The sequence below is a fragment of the Stigmatopora argus genome, chromosome 20, assembly GCF_051989625.1.
Source record: "Stigmatopora argus isolate UIUO_Sarg chromosome 20, RoL_Sarg_1.0, whole genome shotgun sequence".
Lineage (NCBI taxonomy): Eukaryota > Metazoa > Chordata > Actinopteri > Syngnathiformes > Syngnathidae > Stigmatopora > Stigmatopora argus.
In genome coordinates this window covers 9,637,326-9,657,148 of record NC_135406.1, presented here as the reverse complement: position 1 = coordinate 9,657,148, position 19,823 = coordinate 9,637,326, and the positions used below count along the sequence as shown (strand labels likewise).

Here is a 19,823-nt window from a genome sequence, read left to right as displayed (position 1 = left end):
AGAACTGAATGAGGCGCTATGATCCGTGATCCAGCCTGTGTCAGTGTCTGTAGCCATCTCCGCGAGTGAAACTGAAACTTAACAGTAAGTGCGTTAACATGACACTTGAGAAATTCGGAGAACTGCCGTAATCCAATACGATCGGAGAGCGAAAGTGCGCATGCGCCACAGACCCTCGCGACTGAAAGTTAAAATTCAACCCGAGACTCATTCCAAGTGGAAACACATTACAGAGCCCCAGAGATGTCTCTTTCAAAGCCTGCCGTGAAGAGAAAGGTCGGTGATGAGCACAGACAGTTTCAAGAAAAGCGGGGAGTGCAATATTTCTTTGTTGAACACAGGGGCACCCCGACGTGTCTCATTTGCACTGAAAAAGTTGCGGTGCACAAGGAATACAATTTGAAACGTCATTATACTACGAGACATGCTGAGGAGTACGAAAAATACCAGGGAGATGAGAGAGCCGACCAGGTTGCCAGCCTTAAAACACGTCTTCTGAGGCAACAGGATTTCTTCAAGAAGGCTACCAAAGAGAGTAATGCAGCAGTCGAAGCTAGCTATGCCATTTGTGAGTTGATTGCTAAAGCAGGAAAGCCATTCACAGAAGGTGAATTTATCAAAAAGTGCATATTACAGACTGCACATATTGTCTGTCCAGAAAAGAAAAGTCAGTTCAACCACATCAATACCACATCACCTTCAATACCATAAAACCGGACATTCTGACTGACAAACTCTCCCACCTTGGACTATCCTCTTCAATCTGCTGCTGGATAAAGGACTTCTTGACCAACCGACCACAGACTGTTAGACTTGGTCCCCACCTCTCTTCCTCCATTACACTAAGCACTGGCTCCCCTCAAGGCTGTGTACTGAGTCCTCTTCTGTACTCCCTGTACACCTACGACTGTACACCCACCCACCAGTCTAACGCCATCATCAAATTCGCTGACGACACCACTGTGGTCGGACTCATCTCAGGAGGGGATGAGTCGGCTTACAGAGATGAGGTCAACAAGTTGTCTTCGTGGTGCTCGGTGAACAATCTCACAATGAACACCACGAAAACTAAAGAAATAATCTTGGACTTTCGCAAACACGGCACAGATCTGGCTCCACTCCTCATAAATGGAGTATGTGTAGACAGGGTCCAGTCCTTTAAATTCCTGGGGGTCCACGTCACGGACACGCTCTCATGGTCTACAAACACCACGGCAGTGGTGAAGAAGGCTCAGACACGACTCCATTTCCTCAGGGTACTTAGGAAGAACAACTTGGGCTCCAATCTTCTGAGAACCTTCTATAGAACCACTGTAGAGAGCATCCTGGCGTACGGCATCACAGTGTGGTACGCTGGAAGCACGGCGGCAGACAAAAAGGCCATGCAGAAAGTGATTAACACTGCCCAGAGGATTGTCGGCTGCTCTCTGCCCTCACTTGAAGACATTGCCAGCCCGCGTTACCTCAGCAGAGCCAAGAACATCATAGGGGACCCTTACCACCCTGGTCACAATCTGTTCCAGCTGCTGCCCTCTGGCAGACGCTATAGGTCCCACAAAGCTCGGACAAATAGGCTTAAGGACAGTTTTTTCCCCACATCCATCAGACATCTAAACTCGCGCTAACATACCACACATTCCCTTCTGCGGCATATGAATAGATGGTTGGTTGGTGATCTGCCTCCTGCTGGCTGACTTGAAGGAAGGTAAGTGGCAGACAGCAAGGTAAGTGTGCGCGGTAATCGAGAGGTAAGCGACCTGTATCCACAACAGCGGAATGACAAATTACAAGTCCGTAACTTACACTTATTTAGGTCTTTTGCCGATTAAACGTAGCTTATGGAGAAGCACCATCAATTTCGTCACACGCAGTTTCTGCGTGTGATGACAAGTAGGCTTTTTGTGTTGTGGTAATGACGACATGGCCTATGTCCGATTATTATTATCAGCCTTTCTGCCAACACCGTGGCAGAGCGCATTTCTCACCTGTCAAGTGACATTTATTATAAACTGTGTGAGAAAGCACAATGTTTCAGTGTATATTCAGTGGCTCTTGATGAGACCACAGACATCACAGACACTGCCCAGCTCGCAATATATGTCCGTGGTGTTGATGACAATTTTGAAGTAATGGAGGAGTTGCTCACAGTAATTTCAATGCATGGCCAGACCACCGCTAAGGAAATATTTCACCAGCTGTGTGATGCCATTGAGAATGCCGGTTTGCCATGGAAGAGCTTTGTTGGAATAACAACCGATGGAGCCCCATCAATGACAGGGAGGAAGAATGGACTGGTAGCACTTGTTCAAAAAAAACTGGAAGAGGAGGGTGTGGAGGAGGCCATAGCTCTGCACTGCATTATCCATCAGCAGGCCCTTTGCAGCAGATGCCTGAAGTTTGACAATGTGATGTCTGTCGTTGTGAAATGCATCAACCAAATCAGATCCAGGGGCTTAAAGCACAGAAGGTTCCGTGCTTTTTTAGAGGAAATGGAGTCAGAATATGGGGATGTGCTCTACTTCACTGAGGTACGTTGCCTCAGCAGGGGAAACGTGTTGAAGAGATTTTTTGAGTTGAGAGCAGAAGTAAAAGACAGGGTTGCTGTTCCTGTAATAAGTGATCCCAAATGGCTCATGGACTTGGCTTTTCTTGTTGATATCACACATGAGCTTAATGTACTGAACAAGACGCTACAAGGCCAGGGGCAATTTGTCAGTGCTGCCTATGACAACGTGAGAGCATTCTGCACTAAACTTGTGTTATGGAAAGCCCAGCTCTCTCAGACAAACCTTTGCCATTTCCCAGCATGCAAGGCTCTCGTGGATGCAGGCACACCATTCAGTGGTGAGAAGTATGTTGAGGCCATTTCGAAGCTACAGGAGGAAATTGATCACAGATTTGCAGACTTCAAGACACACAAAGCCACATTTCAAATTTTTGCGGACCCCTTCTCCTTTGATGTGCAAGATGCCCCCCCTGAGCTTCAAAACGAGCTCATTGACCTGCAGTGCAACTCTGCACTCAAAGCCAAGTTAGGGAGGTGAGTGGAGAAGCAGACAAGCTTGGGCAATTTTTGAGAGAGTTGACCCCCAGCTTCCCTGAACTTTCCCAAATGTTCAAGCGGACCATGTGCCTTTTTGGGAGCACATACTTGTGTGAGAAGCTCTTCTCCACCTTGAATTTCAATAAGTCCAAGTACAGGTCCAGACTTACTGATGAGCATCTTCAAGCTCTTCTGAGGGTCTGCACTGCTTCCTCCCTCAAGCCAAATGTGACTCAACTATGTGAGAAGAAGCTCTGCCAGGTCTCTAGCAGCAAGAAGTAGGCAAGAGAAGCCGTGTTCAGAATATTTCATGTTCAATGTTCCATTCAAGTTCAGAAAGTTAAAGGTTCACATACAGACATTAATACAGACATTTGAAACGGAATAAAAATAATTCATTTTCTCTACTTAGCCAGCCAGTGTATATCTACTGTATGCTCATTATTATTATTTCATTTTTGTATTACTGATTGATTGATTTTTTATTCATCTTTAAGTTAATTTATTTAATTCATTATTTTTTGTTAAAAAATAAAGATATTTGATCACGTTGGAATGTTTTATCAGCGCTTGTAGAAATCTTGATGCGGCCCAGTCTCACCCAGACTCGGCCTCTAGCGGCCCCCAGGTAAATTGAGTTTGAGACCCCTGCACAAGAGGGAGGAAGGATACACCAGGGGCGGAGACACGACAGCTGAACACAATGGGCAATCACTCGGACAGGACACCAGGGGGGGGAAAAGCATACCAAAACCTAGCAACCCTAACAGTTTGTCTGTTGTGTACTAAAGCAAGTTTAAGATTACATCCATATTCATTTCAGTGAGCTGTTTATGTTTTGTTTCATTATGTTAGGGGACCTTCATGAGACAAAATAAAAGGTGATGTTGAATTAATTAATTTCTAATGGGGTTCAAGTTTACAAAAGCTGATCACATTCACCTTGAAAATAAAATAAAATAAAGTCCTGGCTGTTTTTCAAATTAACTCATCTGTGGTGTTGGTTTTTTAAATTATTTTCTTCTTCTTCGTTTTTCACATTAATTTATTGTCTCAGGGTGTTTTTCTTTGTTTTTCAAATGTATTTTTGGCGTTATGTTTTTGAATTATTTTTTTCTTGTTTGTTTTTCGTTTTTATTTATTTTTTCCTCAGCCTGGCCGCCAGCAGAAAAAAAATACATTCAAAAAACGAGCAAGCAGCAGTTATCGATATATTTGAATGTCTCGCGTGGACTGCGTTCCCCAAATTCTAGACAGGAGGACCCGTGCTCGCGTACACACCTACTTCCATTCAGCACAATCAAGTTTTATTCAGATATGCGGCAAAGACAGTGCGAGACAGCCCAGTCATCAAGTCACCTTAATGCGGTGGTGGACCGTCAGGGCCTGCAAGACCTTCTGTGCTGGCCTAAAAAATATCTGAATCACAGACTAATGTTAATTAAGTTTTGTCCATGAATACTATAATTCCAAATTGTCTGTCAGCTTCCTTTCATTGCTTTCCCCCTGGTTGCGCTGCTTCCTAATGTGTGTTTTCATATTTAAGCATCTAACCAATCACATTACAGCTATTGTTTGTTGCCAGGGTCAGAAATCTGCCTCAAGGCCTTCACAATCAGTTCTGCAGGCTCTGCTGCATAAAACAAGCATCGATAAAACTGTTGCTTTAACCAATCAGATTTCGAGTTGGCGACACCACAATGTGTTCTCGCAGGGGTAGGTATACGTCATCGCTTTCACCAACTATGATTGGCTAGTGATAGCGTGGACTAGCCAGAGCTACCAAACTGTATCTGGAGCGAGTTGCACCAGCAAATATATTGTTGTGTTGATTTAATAGCGGTTTTGTCAACCCGCAATCCCTGAAGGAGGAGAAAAGTTTGATTTGTTTGCAGATTAACTGTCAAAGCCATTTTCAAGACGGACTTTTCAAGAAAAGTTGGACATCATTAAGAACGTTCGGACAACTACGAAACAAGCAAGCCTGTCACAACTGGGAAGGAACATTTTCAGCACTAAATCGAATAAAAATGTATGCCAGAAATACGACAGGACAGGCTCGACTTTCAGCATTAGCTTCAATGGCGTAGAAAAGATGGAGGAAAGGAAGGAGGATGGATTTTGTGTACAGGTAAAAAGGATTTTTGGTGAGTAAAATATGGCTATATTCCTAAATAATATTTCAATTGCATGAGGTTATTGATGATTTTTATGTGTCACAGCTGTAGCTGCAGTGGAGTTTTTATAGCCATAAAATAGTTTTTGAGGGTTGGATTGATTCCGTCAGCGATAGAAAAGGAGGAAAGAAAGGAGGATGGATATTGTGTACAGGTAAAAAGGATGTTGGTGAGTAAAATATGGCTGTATTTCTAAATAATATTTCAATTGTGTGAGGTTATTATTGATGAGTTTTTTGTGTCGCAGTTGTAGCTGCAGTAGAGGTTTTATAACCATAAAATTGTTTTTGAGGGTTGGATTGACTCCGTCAGCTGAAGGCGTCGCTAGAAAATTCACGGACCGCCACTGGTATAACATGAGCAGCACACACACACACGCACACACGTACACACACACGCGCGCGCGCACGCACACACACACGTACACACACACGCGCGCACGCACGCACACACACACACACACACACACACACACACACACACAAGCACACACAGGCAACCAACCTCTCTCCCACTGCAATCTGATTCACTTTGCTTTGGGTGACAGCAAAAAGCGGCACATGGTGAGTAATCATTTTGCCTTTCTGGGAAAATATCTGTATTTTAACTTTGCATTTCATTTTTTCAAAATAAATCTTTCCACTTTTCACTTCCCATGTTGCGATTTGAGCCCCCTCGTCTACGTTATAGTTGACAGACAATTTGATTTAGCAAAACATGACTTGACAGATAATTGAATTGTATGACTTGATTGTCATCATACAAGTAAAATGAGATATAATCAACAAATAAATAGATAAGTTGTCAACATAACATGTAGTCAACATAAAAAAGTCGTCAACATAAAGTCGTCAACATAACATGTAGTCAACATAAACAAGTCGTCAACATAACATGTAGTCAACATAAACAAGTCGTCAACATAGATGAGTAGTGAACATGTATAAGTGGTCGCATAAATAAGTAGTCAGGTACAAAAAGTGATTAACGTGGTTACCAGCAACAGAATGACAAATGAATCTACTTACCGTATTTTCACGCCTATAAGGCGCGCATAAAAGTAAAAAAAAAATCTCCAAAATAGACAGGGCGCCGTATAATCCAGTGCGCTTTATATATGGACCAATACTAAAATTGTTATCACGATAAAATAAAATAAATCAGTCAATAGGACAACTACGAAAACCAGCCCCCGACTCTACTATTTTCCCGTAGATAAAGTACTGCGCAGTGACTGCTGGGATATAGAGTTCTTAATACACCCAGTTCTTCAATACAGTTAGTATGATGGCAACCACACTAATTTGGTGCTGGCCGTCATTTCGGCTGTATTTACAAAAGAAATCCTGCCGCTAAATGTTGGCGTCAACAGAGCATTCAAAGCTAGACTGTGAACTATGTATGTATGTATATATGTATATATGTATATATGTATATATGTATATATGTATATATGTATATATGTATATATGTATATATATATATATATATATATATATATATATATATATATATATATATATATATATATATATATACATATACATATACATATACATATACATATACATATACATATACATATATACATATACATATATACATATATACATATATACATATATACATATATACATATATACATATATACATATATACATATATACATATATACATATATACATATATACATATATACATATATACATATATACATATATACATATATACATATATACATATATACATATATACATATATACATATATACATATATACATATATACATAGATATATACATAGATATACATACATATATACATACATATATACATACATATATACATACATATATACATACATATATACATACATATATACATACATATATACATACATATATACATACATATATACATACATATATACATACATATATACATACATATATACATACATATATACATACATATATACATATATACATATATACATATATACATATATACATATATACATATATATATATATATATATATATATATATATATATATATATATATATATATACACATACATACACATACAACTAACTACGCCAAGCAGCCCGACTCTACTATTTTCCCGTAGATAAAGTACTGTGCAGTGACTGCTGGGATATAGAGTTCTTGTGCGCAACACCCACACGCTAAAAACACGCTTTAAAGGGGCAACGGAAGCAAAACTGAGTTCAGTTGTACTTTATTTAGACATTTTACAACTTACTCACGTCATCATCACCCACAAATCCATCAAAGTCCTCATTTTCTGTGTCCAAATCAAACAATTGCCCAAATGAGTCTTATAAAACGCCGGGTCCCGCGGTTGTAGTTCTTAAGCCTCCGGGAATGACGGCAAGCTCCGAGTCATTATACTCGGACCACACTAATTTGGTGCTGGTCGTCATTTCGGCTGTATTTACAAAAGAAATCCTGCCGCTAAATGTTGGCGTCAACAGAGCATTCAAAGCTAGACTGTGAACTATGTATATATTATATATAATTACTCGGAGCTTGCCGTCATTCCCGGAGGCTTAAGAACTACAACCGCGGGACCCAGCGTTTTGGAAGACTCATTTGGGCAATTGTTCGGTTCGGACACAGAAAATGAGGACTTTGATGGATTTGTGGGTGATGATGACGTGAGTAAGTTGTAAAACGTCCAAATAAAGCACTGCCGAACTCAGTTTTGCTTCCGTTGCCTTTTTAAAGCGTGTTTTTAGCGTGTGGGTGTAGGGTCCAAGAACTATATTTCCCAGCAGTCACTGCGCACCGGAACCCGAAAATAATCTGCTTCCGGTAGCCAGCGCTATTGCGTTTCGATGTTAATCCAAATATAATATATATGCGTCTAATGAAATGGTGCGTGCTTTGTGTGTCTAAAATACAGAAATAGCACTCGTTACTGACACTGCGGCGTAAAAAACGATGCGCCAAATAGGCGTGAAAATACGGTACTCATTCATTGCCAAATTCCCGAATACGGGATGAATAAAGTTATCCAATCCAATCATGTTTCGGTGACTATTACAATTTTGAAATTAGTCACGACTGTTGTGCTGTGCTGTTTTTGGTCCTTTGACTCAAGTGCCTTACCTAATCGATCAAAGTCAAGGAATTATTTGTAAAATCAGATGGCAGTTACAGCGAGAGGTTCATTCACTCACCGCCAGTCCTCCCACTTCAAATGAATTGGACGTCTATGCGCGATGAACTCTTTTCAATTCAAAGCAGAAATGTGATTGGACATGGACCGCAGTATTGTCAACGGTACTAAGAGACCCAAGAATGCTCAGAAATGCGTTTTGGTGTGTGTGTTTTATAGGCGGTCAACATAAAAACAGACATTGGGATGATGGAATTGGGACAGACCACCACGAGGAAAGTCCAGGTACTTCATCTCAAGGGGCAACGTTAGGTCGGAGTTTTCATCAGTGCGCTTTTTTTCAGGGTGCAGGCACATCCCAACGGGGTGCTACAGTCAGCTTCCACAATATTCACTGCAAGGTGAAAAAGGCTAGTGGATGTTTGTGCTGGGGGAAGAAGAGCAGTCAAGATATCCTCGTTGACCTCAAGTGAGAAGCCCCTTTTGCGTATGTGCCGGAGAAGTGGGAAGGAAGCCTACTTACAATGAGCCGGGCTTGAACCAATAAACACGGATGAATAAAGTTATCTAATCTAAAAAAAAAAATCTAATCCAAACATGTTTCGACAGAAGCCTCTATTTACACTGTCCGCTGCGCCCTTTACAGTTATGCGTACGCCATTGTTTTTTCGAGCGATATTGTTGTGTCCGGACAAAGGTGTGTTATACTATCTGCCGCATGTAATCATTGACCAATCCGGGTTGGAGATCAAGGCCAAATGGAGTCAACAAATGCCTTTTTACTGTTGAGTGAAAAAAAATTGTTTACACGGGAGCTTTGCAAAGAATCCCCACAACCATTGCACAATGCCTTCAGAAATATTCATAAATGTCTTCTCAGTGGGATCATGAAGCCAGGCCTCAACGCCATTATGGGAGCGACCGGAAGCGGCAAATCCTTGTGAGTGCCCGGAATCAACCCCCCAAAGTTTTATCGTCACGTCCTCCGTTGTGTTGGGGGTGTCAGGTTCCTGGACATTTTGGCTGCCAGGAAAAGCCCCGCCGGTCTGTCGGGTCACGTCCTGATTGATAGTGCGCATCAACCGTCCAACTTCAAATGTCTGTCGGGATACGTGGTGCAGGTGAGACGTCTGGCTGCCCCCTAACCTTCCCATCCAAACCTTTCCCCTCATCGACAGGACGACATGGTGATGGGAACGCTGACGGTCCGAGAGAACTTCAGCTTCTCGGCGGCGCTCCGGCTCCCATCCAATGTTTCTCGGGCCGTTTCTCGAGCAGCTGATCCATCAGCTCAGCCTGAGCCGGGTGAGTCAATACCTACGCAAGGATGGGCCTCTGTTCTCATCTTCTCGCCAACACAGGTGGGCACCCAGTTGATTCGCGGCATCTCCGGAGGTGAGCGGAAGCGTACTAATATCGGCATGGAGCTCATCATCGACCCCCCGGTTCTTTTCCTGGATGAACCCACTACCTGCTTAGATGCGAGCACCGCCAACTCTGTGCTGATGTTGCTCAAAAGGTCTGGACAGTAACGGAGAATATTTTGGATTTCCCCCATCTGCTCATTGGCTTTTTTGATGATTGCTAGAGCTGAAATCGTTTGTGTCAACATTCATGATGCAGTCCAATTTTTTCCAGAATGGCCAACAGCGGACGCACCATTGTCCTGTCCATCCACCAACCTCGCTATTCCATCTACTGCCTCTTTGACAGCCTCACCCTTCTGGTCAACGGCAGACAGGTCACTTCTGCCACTGTGCACCGCACCGTACCCGAGTGACTCCTCACTCTGTTCAACGATCCGCTCAGGTGTACCACGGGCCAGCCCAAAGCGCCCTGGACTACTTTTCAGACATCAGTAGAAAGAGCGCCACTCTTGCTACGTCCGCACTTCTTGCACGCTCATGCCCTTCTTTCTCCAGGCTACACCTGCGAGCCTCACAACAACCCTGCGGACTTCTTCCTAGACATCATCAACGGGAACGTAGCAGTTTGGACAGAGAAGGTGGATCGCTGGACGAAGATCCACCCTTTTCTTTTTTAACTGGCTCTTTCTAGATTTGGACTCGGTCTTGAAGTCCAGGAAGGAAATCGAAGACAAATTGGTGGAGGACTACAAAAGCTGTCCAGGTTTCAAGCGCACCAAAGCAGAGTTAGGTAGGGCCAGCGACAGCGCAGTTAAAACAAGCAGAAATGGAAACCTCACTCTCTGATTCCCCTCAGAGAGAATCATGGAAGGAAAAGAGAGGGAGTGTTCTTCTTCCAATAGGACCGTCACCTACAACACGAGTTTCCTCACGCAGTTCCACTGGGTTCTGAAGAGAACATTCCGTAATGTCCTGCTCAACCCTCAGACCTCCATCGCTCAGGTGAGTTCTGAAACACTGAACCTGTTGGGAACGAGAGGAACTACAACTGAAAACATTGTGGTTTAGTTGGCAGTCACTTTGTTCCTGGCTTTGGTCGTGGGAGCCATTTTCTTCAATGTTCAGGATGACCAGAGCGGGATCCAGAACAGGTAAGGTCCTATTCTTCACTGTTCACCGGATACAGGTCGATGACGTTCTTCTACCACGTGTGCAGATTTGGCGCCCTCTTCTTCATCGTCGTCAACCAGGGCTTCAGCTCCTTGTCGTCGGCTGAGCTTTTCATCGCGGAGAGAAAGCTCTTCACGTGTGTACCGTGCCAGAAAACAAGTCGGATGAGTGTGCTCACAAAGAAAGTTCGCTTGCTCTCTTCCAGCCACAAGTCCATCAGCGGCTACTACCGGATTTCGGTATACTTCCTGTCCAATATCCTTTCAGATAAACTGACACTAAGGGCCTTCCCGGCCATTTTGTTCAGCTGCGTGGCCTGCTTCATGATCGGTGGGTCGTCTCCAACCTGGAAGCTAAAACTTACATCAGTGTCAATTGTCGGCTGCAGGTCTGAAACCGACGGCTGGAGCGTTCTTTCTCTTCGTGTTCACCGTGATTTTGGTGGCCTACACCGCCACCGCCATGGTGCTGGCCATCTCAGCCGACCAGACGGTGGTGGCCATCGCTAACATCTACATGACCATCGCTTGCGTCTTCATGATGGTGAGGCTCGGGCCAACCGACTGACTGACCGCCGCCATCTGGTCTTTTCCACCGTCGGTCTCAATACCTGGTCCTTTCAGATCTTTGCCGGCTTGCTGGTCAATCTTCCCTCCATCGTCAGCTGGCTATCTTGGTTGAAATACTTGAGCATCCCACGCTATGGCCTCGCTGTAAGTCACCCGCTCGCCCGATACGGTGGTACCTCGACATACGAGCACCCCGATATACGAGCAATTCGAGATACGAGTAAAATTTTGAGCAAATAATTATCTCGAGATACGAGAAAGCCAGGTGGCCAAGACATGAGAGGCTGTTCATGATTTTAGCGCACTGACTTTTTTGCCGCATCTCTTTCGTGTATAATGGATATCTACGAGCACTGGGCAGAGCGTTGCATTTTTTTCAGTGTTTTTTCCCGTCACTCAGCGCGAATGGCGGAGTGATCGCTATTACGAGGAGTATATATTACTTCTCATTGGCAAGTGGTCGTGCGTTATCCTATTGTGAGGACATTTGTGTGCATCATTTAGAATTAAGTTTAGTGTGAGGTTAGATTAAACTTATTTTTGAGTGTGTCTGCATCGTAATCCAAGTTCATTTAAATTTGTTTATGTTATGTTACGACAGCGTTGCCATTTTTTCCAATCCATTATCCTGTTTTTGGTGTTTTTTCAGAGGGTCGGAACAAATTAATTTGTTTTTAGTTCATTTCAATGGGAAACGTTTGTTCAAGTTACGAGAATATCGACATACGAGCTCAGTCCCGGAACGAAGTAAGCTCGTATCTTGAGGTACCACTGTATTTCGGGGAGGAAAAGATCCCTTTTTCCGCTCTGCGTCTCCAGGCTCTGCAGGTGAACGAGTTCTATGGGCTGGACTTCTGCCGCGGCCTCAACGGCAGCAGCGTACCGCCGGGGACAATGTAAGAACGTACTTGAGCATGGAAAACGGAAGCGCCGGGCCAAATAACGGAGATCCTCGCATTGTGCTCTATGCCAGTTGCGAAGGGTGGGACTTCCTACGTGAGCAAGGTGTGGACTACTCATCTTGGGGTTTGTGGCAGAACCACGTGGCCCTCGGCGTCATGAGCGTGTGCTTCCTGACCATCGCATATCTCAAACTTCGCTTCATCAACAAGTTCACCTAGTTTGAAGCCCTGCGCCAAAATTATCCAAAAGTATTTCTTCAGAGAAGATAGTATAAGTCACTATTTACTGCTTCTAATTGTAATCCCTCGAATTTTGCAAATAATAGACCAGACATGCCTGCGATAATAGAAAAACCACGAAGTAGGATCACTTCTATTATTACTACTACTAGCATACTCCATGTTTTTGCACCAATACAAAAATACACAAGTACAATTATCAAGGAGTGTTGTAATTATTAAAATTACGTTATAGGCATATGAACAGACTGTAATGTATCAATATCTAAATGTAATGGTCCCCGGACGTTTGGTCGCCCGGACGTTTGGTCGCCGGGTTCGCTCCCTCTTATGAGAGGGAGAGAGACAGAGAGTTTACTGTTGAGAGCGAGCAACCAGGTAATCTCTCGCTCTCAAAATTATAATCATGAGAGAGAGAGTGAAAGCATTAATATCAAAATATCGCTCGCTCCTGGCAGACCTATTGGCGTGTGTACACATGCTATTCAGCGCCGGATTCGCTCGCTCGCTCCCGGCAGAGCAGAGAGTTTACTGTTGAAAGCGATCAACCAGGTAATCTCTCGCTCTCAAAATTATCATCATGAGAGAAAGAGTGAGTTTGTAATTGCATTGACAGTGTAAGAGAGCATTAATATCAAAATGTCGCTCGCTCCCGGCAGATCTATTAGCGTGTGTACATGCTATTCAGCACCAGATTCGCAAACTCGCCCTGCCCCCGGATTCGCTCGTATTGGTGTGTGTGTACAGTTTTTCAAACTACGGCCTGCGGGCCATATAGGCTTTTTAATCCGGTCCGCCGACGTTGTCCAAATTACAGTAAAAATCAATGACCTCATTCATTTCCCTTTGCCCTGCAATACCGCTCATCACTCTCAATTTAAAGACTGCTCTTGAAAGTAAATTTGAAAATAAAATTTTCACCTTCAATTGTGTCTTTTTTCTTATATTTCAATCCCCAGGTTTGATAAATTACATTGCATGTCCAAATGCTGTCAAATTTTAGTATCCATTCTGGCCTGCAAGTCAAAAAGTTTGCCCATCCCTGGTATAGACAAACTTGCCTCTTTTATCCATCTTCACGGAAGACGTCCAAAAGTTTTAGTCGCTTGTGCGGTCTGGGCACACAAGTTGCACATTGTATGACTGCACATAATCAAGCTTCTGTTTCAAATCCAATCGGTCGCCCCGCGGACGCTTCTCCCCACAGTCGACGCATTATTTGGCAAGTCTAGAGTATAATCAAAAACGCAGGTTGGCAACCCTGCAAGACATTTAATTGGCCGTTTTGAATTTCTTTTTGTCTTTTAACCACTATATTCCCGCTAGCGGACGGGATCAAAGCTAGGCTAAGCTGCAATAGGCCACCTCATCCCAGTAAATTGACAGTATATTCAGGTACTACTAACAGACATTTTACACGTTTCTCCATTCGGATCTCTTATCCAGACAGGAATTGTTTCGGAAACGGCGTATCCTGATCACCTGCCGTTGTCACAAAGACCCTCCGCCTCGTACGCCTAGCACCTGGAATATCCATTTTAATTGCCGCTTTACAAGCTCCAGTATCACACAAAAGATCCAATTGAATTCCATTCACAAAAAATGTGATCCCTGGTTTAACCAAACCAAATGCCAGTGTTTCCATTAAATTTAGCTCAACCTTGCAATATGCAAAGTCCTCATTTAAATCATTTTGAGCTGGCATGCCAGCTAGTCATGCCAATTAGGCCTTGTTTTTAGAGACCCTCTTGTCCGGGCAATCACTTGATATTTGCCCCAATTTTCCACAAACCCAGCACTCAATATTTTTGAAAACTCTTTTTTTTTTTTTTCAATTTCCTCCTTTCTATTCTCCCAATCTTTTGGCTAACATCCCTACGCTCCCGCCACCTATCTGGGTAAAAAAATCCTCTTCAGCCGAGGAGGCCCCACTATTCTTTTTCTTTATTTTTTTTTTACACAAGGGACCCGTCTTACCAACCTCCTTCCTGTGGAACAAGATGTCTCGCTTTTATTTCCATTCACATATTATATATATATTACTCGTATGCTCAGTGCGTATTTTATCCTGCAGGTCTAGTATTTTATGGATATTAAGCTGGCCCGCAAACCCATATTTGTTTATCCATACGTTTAGGTGTTTAACCCTTGAAGCACTTAGATTTTCCCCATTTTGAAGTGAGTTCGTGTGCAATTAGGTAGTAACTTTTTTTTCCTTTTCCGCCCTTCATTTGTTTTCCCTTAGGTTATCTTTTTTTTCCGCACTACACATGCAACCCACAAGTAAACCCTCCCGTCTGATATACTTTCGGAGCTTTAGTACCTTCCGGACCACAATACAGGACACCGAAGTTTTATAGACTCATGCTCTGTCTCTTCACCTGTTAGGGACTAGTATTCACAGGGTTTTAATGTCACCGTCCCCAGGACGCAAGTCTCATTTCTCAAAATGGACCTTCACATGCAATGCCCCTTCGCGCATTTGGCAACCGTCAACAAATGCAAACATTCATGTGGCTCACCAGAGATGTCCCCAGATGTCTTTCACTAGGATTATTCTTCAACCGTCATGAATCCAGGCGCTGCGCCGAAAATCCTGCCCGTAAAAGGGTTTTAGACGCCGTGGCCACGGTCTTCTCCAGATGTCGACCAAGCGCCCAGACTCCTCCGATATGTTGACTCCAAGGCTCAAAGGACCAAAAATGATGGTACCCGGACGTTTCGTCGAAAGACATTTGGTCGACGGACGTTTGGTCGACGGACGTTCGGTCGACACAGTTCGGTCGACGGACAGTCCGTCGAACGGACGTTTTGTCGAAGGGACGTTTCGTCGAACAGACGTTTGATCGACGGATTCGCCGCCGGACATTTCGTCAAACGGACGTTTCGTCGTCGGCGGGTTCGCTCGCTCTCAAAATTATCATCATGAGAGAGAGAAACAGACAGACATTACTGTTGAAAGCGATCACCAGGTAATCTCTTGCTCTCAAAATTATAATCATGAGAGAGAGTGAGTTTGTAATTGCATTGACAACGTAAGAGAATTAATATCTAAATACAGTGGTACCTCGTCACACGACCGCTCGTCATACAAAATTCTCGTCTTACGACAGAAATTTCGATCGAATAATTCGCCCGTCATGCGATCTAAATTTTGTGATGCGACCAAGCCAGGTGGCCATGGCACTGTCTTTTTTGCATATCTTTCGTGTATAACAATATTTACGAGCACCAAATGAGTTATTCAGACCAGGAAATGCACAACGCCATGCACGGGGAAAAGAGGGCTTTCTGGGTAATGAAGTATACTCGTGCACACAACGCCGACAGGCAATGGCACTCTTTCTCAGAATAAAACTTTACCCACAATCAATACGTGGGAAAGCTCAGGTGCTGCATTTCCTGTTATTTTTATCTAATACAAGGAGTATTATATTACTTCTCGTTCGTTGCTCATAAGAACATCAGGGGAACTGGCTCGCAACTCCCCGCAATAGCATCCACGGTAGCAACTCTATCATAGGCGCCGTTCGAGGGGATGCGAACACAGATGCTACAAGCTAAAAGGGAGCCGCTAGCCAGCGCCCCCGAAGCTCCCATGAGCAGCGGAGCGATCGCTGATAAAAGACTGCTGCTCGTTGGCAAGTGGTCGTGCGTTATCCGATTGTGAGGACATTTGTGTGCATCATTTTCGGAATATTTTGAAGGGAATAGGACAACAGCAAACAGCCCATCGATAGCGAATGTGAGGGTGGAGTGTTTGTTCCGTTTACGAGTGCGTTGTGTGGAATAAAAACCCGAAGCCCCCCGCCCCTTTTGTGCCCCTCTCCCCTCGGCGAAATCCGCCCAATTTTAGTTAGATTAAACACATTTTATTTCTATTAAACCACTAATTATGTGTTACTTTGTTAATAGATGGGGACTTAGAAGAAATAAAACATTTTTTCCAATCCAATATACTGTTTTTGGTGTTTTTTCAGAGGGCTGGAACGAATTAAATTTTTTTCCATTCATTTCAATGGGAAACATACGCTCGAGTTACGAGAACCTCGTCATACGATCTCAGTCTCGGAACGGATTACGATCGTATGTTGAGGTACCACTGTATCTAATATCAAAATTATCAATAAGTTGCGTATTATTGGCGTGTGTGTAAATGTTACGCCGGATTCGCACGCTCGCCTCTAGGTATGTAGGCGCCGTACCCAAGGACCACAAAGGCCAGTAGCGTTCGGCTTGTTTCCAGCCATCGGAGTCAGTGTCAATGCGAGCCTAGTAGATGTCAGATTGGGGCAGTTGCTTGTTGGTGCCTTGCAGGAGAGTTTCGGAGTTGTGGAAGCTGGAACTCAGGACGATAATCGGGACTGCAAAAGAATGAGAATCCATCTGGAAAGTGCAGATATAGTCTGTCTGGGCTCCATTTGATGACAGGACACATCTTGATAAGAAGGTCCCAGCCCATCAAGTTGACAGGGCACTTTGGAGCATAGATGAAGGAATGAGTTAGAGTCAGTGAGTAGCACTTAGTAGCTACCGGGGAAGTTAAAGGCTGGATGACCACTTCACCCTTGAATCCTAGTAGTGGTATGATATGTTCACCAGTAGGCATTCCCAAATGCACAAACAAAGAGACGGGACAATCCTCTGTGAAATTCTTGCAAGAGAGAATCGAACTGACTCATCTCTGTCCAGGTTCATTCTCATGTTACACACATCTTTTCCCTGTTTATTAGCTTCAAGGACCCTAGTTACAATGGACGTCTCAGCTCTCAAGGGAGGGGTGGGAAAATAGGAGTGAGAAGTCAATAGTCAAGGACCCTAGTTACAATAGAAGTTTTAGCTCTCAAAACAAATGAAGGTCATGTAGAGCCGAAGGATCTTCTCCACATTCCAGCAGTCCAAGAGGATTCAACCTTCCTGTTGTTTGGTCTAACTAAGGAGCAAAGCATTTACAGTGGTACCTCGAGATACGAGCTTAATCCGTTCCGGGACTGAGCTCGTATGACAAGATTCTCGTAACTCGAGGGGAAGTTTCCCATTGAAATGAATGGGAAACAAATTAATTCGTTCCAACTCTCTGAAAAAACACCAAAAACAGGATATTGGATTGAAAAAAATGTTTTATTTCTTATAATTCGCCATATATTGACAAAGTAATAAATAACGAGTGGTTTAATAGAAATAAAGTGTTTAATCTAACTAAAATTAGGCGGATTTCGCCGAGGGGAGAGGGGCACAAAAGGGGCGGGGGGCTTCGTTTTTTTTTTCTCCACATGACGCACTCGTAAACAGAACAAACACTCCACCCTCACGTTCGCTATCGATGGGCTGTTTGCTGTTGTACTATTCCCTTCAAAATATTCCGAAAATGATGCACACAAATGTCCTCACAATCGGAGAACGCCCGACCACTTGCCAACGAGCAGCAGTCTTATCAGCGATCGCACCGCTGCTCATGGGAGCTTCGGGGGCGCTGGCTAGCGGCTCCTTTTAGCTTGTAGCATCTGTGTTCGCATCCCCTCGAACGGCGACTATGATAGAGTTGCTACCGGGGATGCTGTTGCGAGCCAGTGCCCCCGATTTTCTTATGAGCAGCCAACGAACAGAGTCTTTTATCAGCGATCGCCCAGTTGCTCATGGGAGCTTCGGGGGCGCTGGCTAGCGGCTCCTTTTAGCTTGTAGCATCTGTGCATCCCCTCGAACGGCGCCTTGATAGAGTTGCTACCGGGGATGCTGTTGCGAGCACGAGTATACTTCATTAACCAGAAAGCCCTCTTTTCCCCGCGCATGCGTGCTGTGCGTTTCCTGGTCTGAATAGCTCATCCGGTGCTCGTAAATATTGTTATACACGAAAGATATGCCCAAAAAAAATGCCATGGCAACCTGGCTTGGTCGCATCACGAAATTTTGACCGCATCACGGGCGAATTATTTGATCGAAATTTCCCCCGTAAGACGAGCATTTTGTATGACGAGCGGTCGTATGACGAGGTACCACTGTACTCCGTTGCAAGCAGATGTACTAAAATGAATTTTCTAATGTTAATAAGCTAAGTAGAGCAGAGCGTTCTTCATTGCGAGCGAGCAAATATATAATAATGTAAGACCAATAGCCCTAACAGTATATTTTTTGATAGAATTGAACCACCATCTCCCCCGTTTGCAAGGATTAATAAAATAAGCAATTAAGCCACATAAAATGCATGCTAATGAAGAACTCCAAATTCAATCAATAATGTGTACACGCAGTTGTTTGAAATGAAAAATACCCCAATCTAGTAGTTTTTTGCAAACATTTAACATTACATTCCCTTTGTAGTTTGTCTATCATCTCCGATAAAACTGTCTTAATGTTTTTCCAATAGTTACACATAAAATAAAAATCTAGTTAAATTTCTACATATTATCCCTGTTGGATTTATTATGGGATGTTTCTATATGTTTTGTAAGCATTTTTAATAAGTAATAAGGCTATGATGATATTATAGATATATGCATTTTAATTACTTTTGTATAAGAGTGTCTTTAATTTGAGACTGGGACAAACTCGAGGTCACCCTGCTGGCTCCAGCTTGTTGACATAACACCTCACCCTCCAAGGACTGTTACTGGGAGATAGACCTCGCAACCCAGACACCCAGATGCAAGTTCGCAATGATCTACGAAGGACTCATAAATTGTTTTGTCTGGGACGCCGGCAGTTTACCTTATAAAGAAATTATTATGCTTATACTGCAAATTCTTACGCAGGTGTTTTGGTTTCAATCTAATAATGGCAATTGTTTTGAATCAGATTACATTGAAATGTTTTCAGTTATGTGCGACTAAATACAGAGAAGAGGAGACTGCACGGCAGAAATGCTCAGGAATGAAGGCGCGTTATGAGTGTGGCTCCTTGCAAGTTGTAACCAGATATGTGAAAGATGTCTTCCAATTTTAATTAAATATTACTAATAATGATTTAAGAGTATTAATCATTATTCCAACAATCCCCTTCAACATCAAAAAGATAAAAACAATTTACCGGTAATTTCAGACATGAAGTTACCGTATTTTCACACCTGTAGAAAAAAAACAATCTTTTATATTAATTTGTCAAATTGTTCCAATTATTGTATTCATTTTCCACTTAGTTTTAAATGTTAGCAAATAACGCTTCTCTTGATTGTCACCTTCGAATTTGGAAGGCTGATTCTGTCAACAAAAAGACCC

At 43.2% G+C, this 19,823-nt stretch overlaps 1 pseudogene across 1 annotated transcript; it reads left to right on the top strand.

Moving 5' to 3' along the window:
- The first annotated feature begins 5,710 nt into the window (after nt 1-5,710).
- On the top strand, nt 5,711-13,490 carry LOC144065649 (broad substrate specificity ATP-binding cassette transporter ABCG2-like; annotated as a pseudogene). The gene is made up of 17 exons (XR_013297219.1): nt 5,711-5,783; nt 8,584-8,649; nt 8,709-8,833; nt 9,245-9,304; nt 9,371-9,485; nt 9,543-9,883; nt 10,003-10,105; nt 10,174-10,222; nt 10,287-10,521; nt 10,588-10,733; nt 10,800-10,882; nt 10,948-11,037; nt 11,107-11,231; nt 11,290-11,444; nt 11,525-11,614; nt 12,290-12,366; nt 12,444-13,490. The product of XR_013297219.1 is annotated as a broad substrate specificity ATP-binding cassette transporter ABCG2-like (transcript).
- The last annotated feature ends 6,333 nt before the right edge of the window (nt 13,491-19,823 follow it).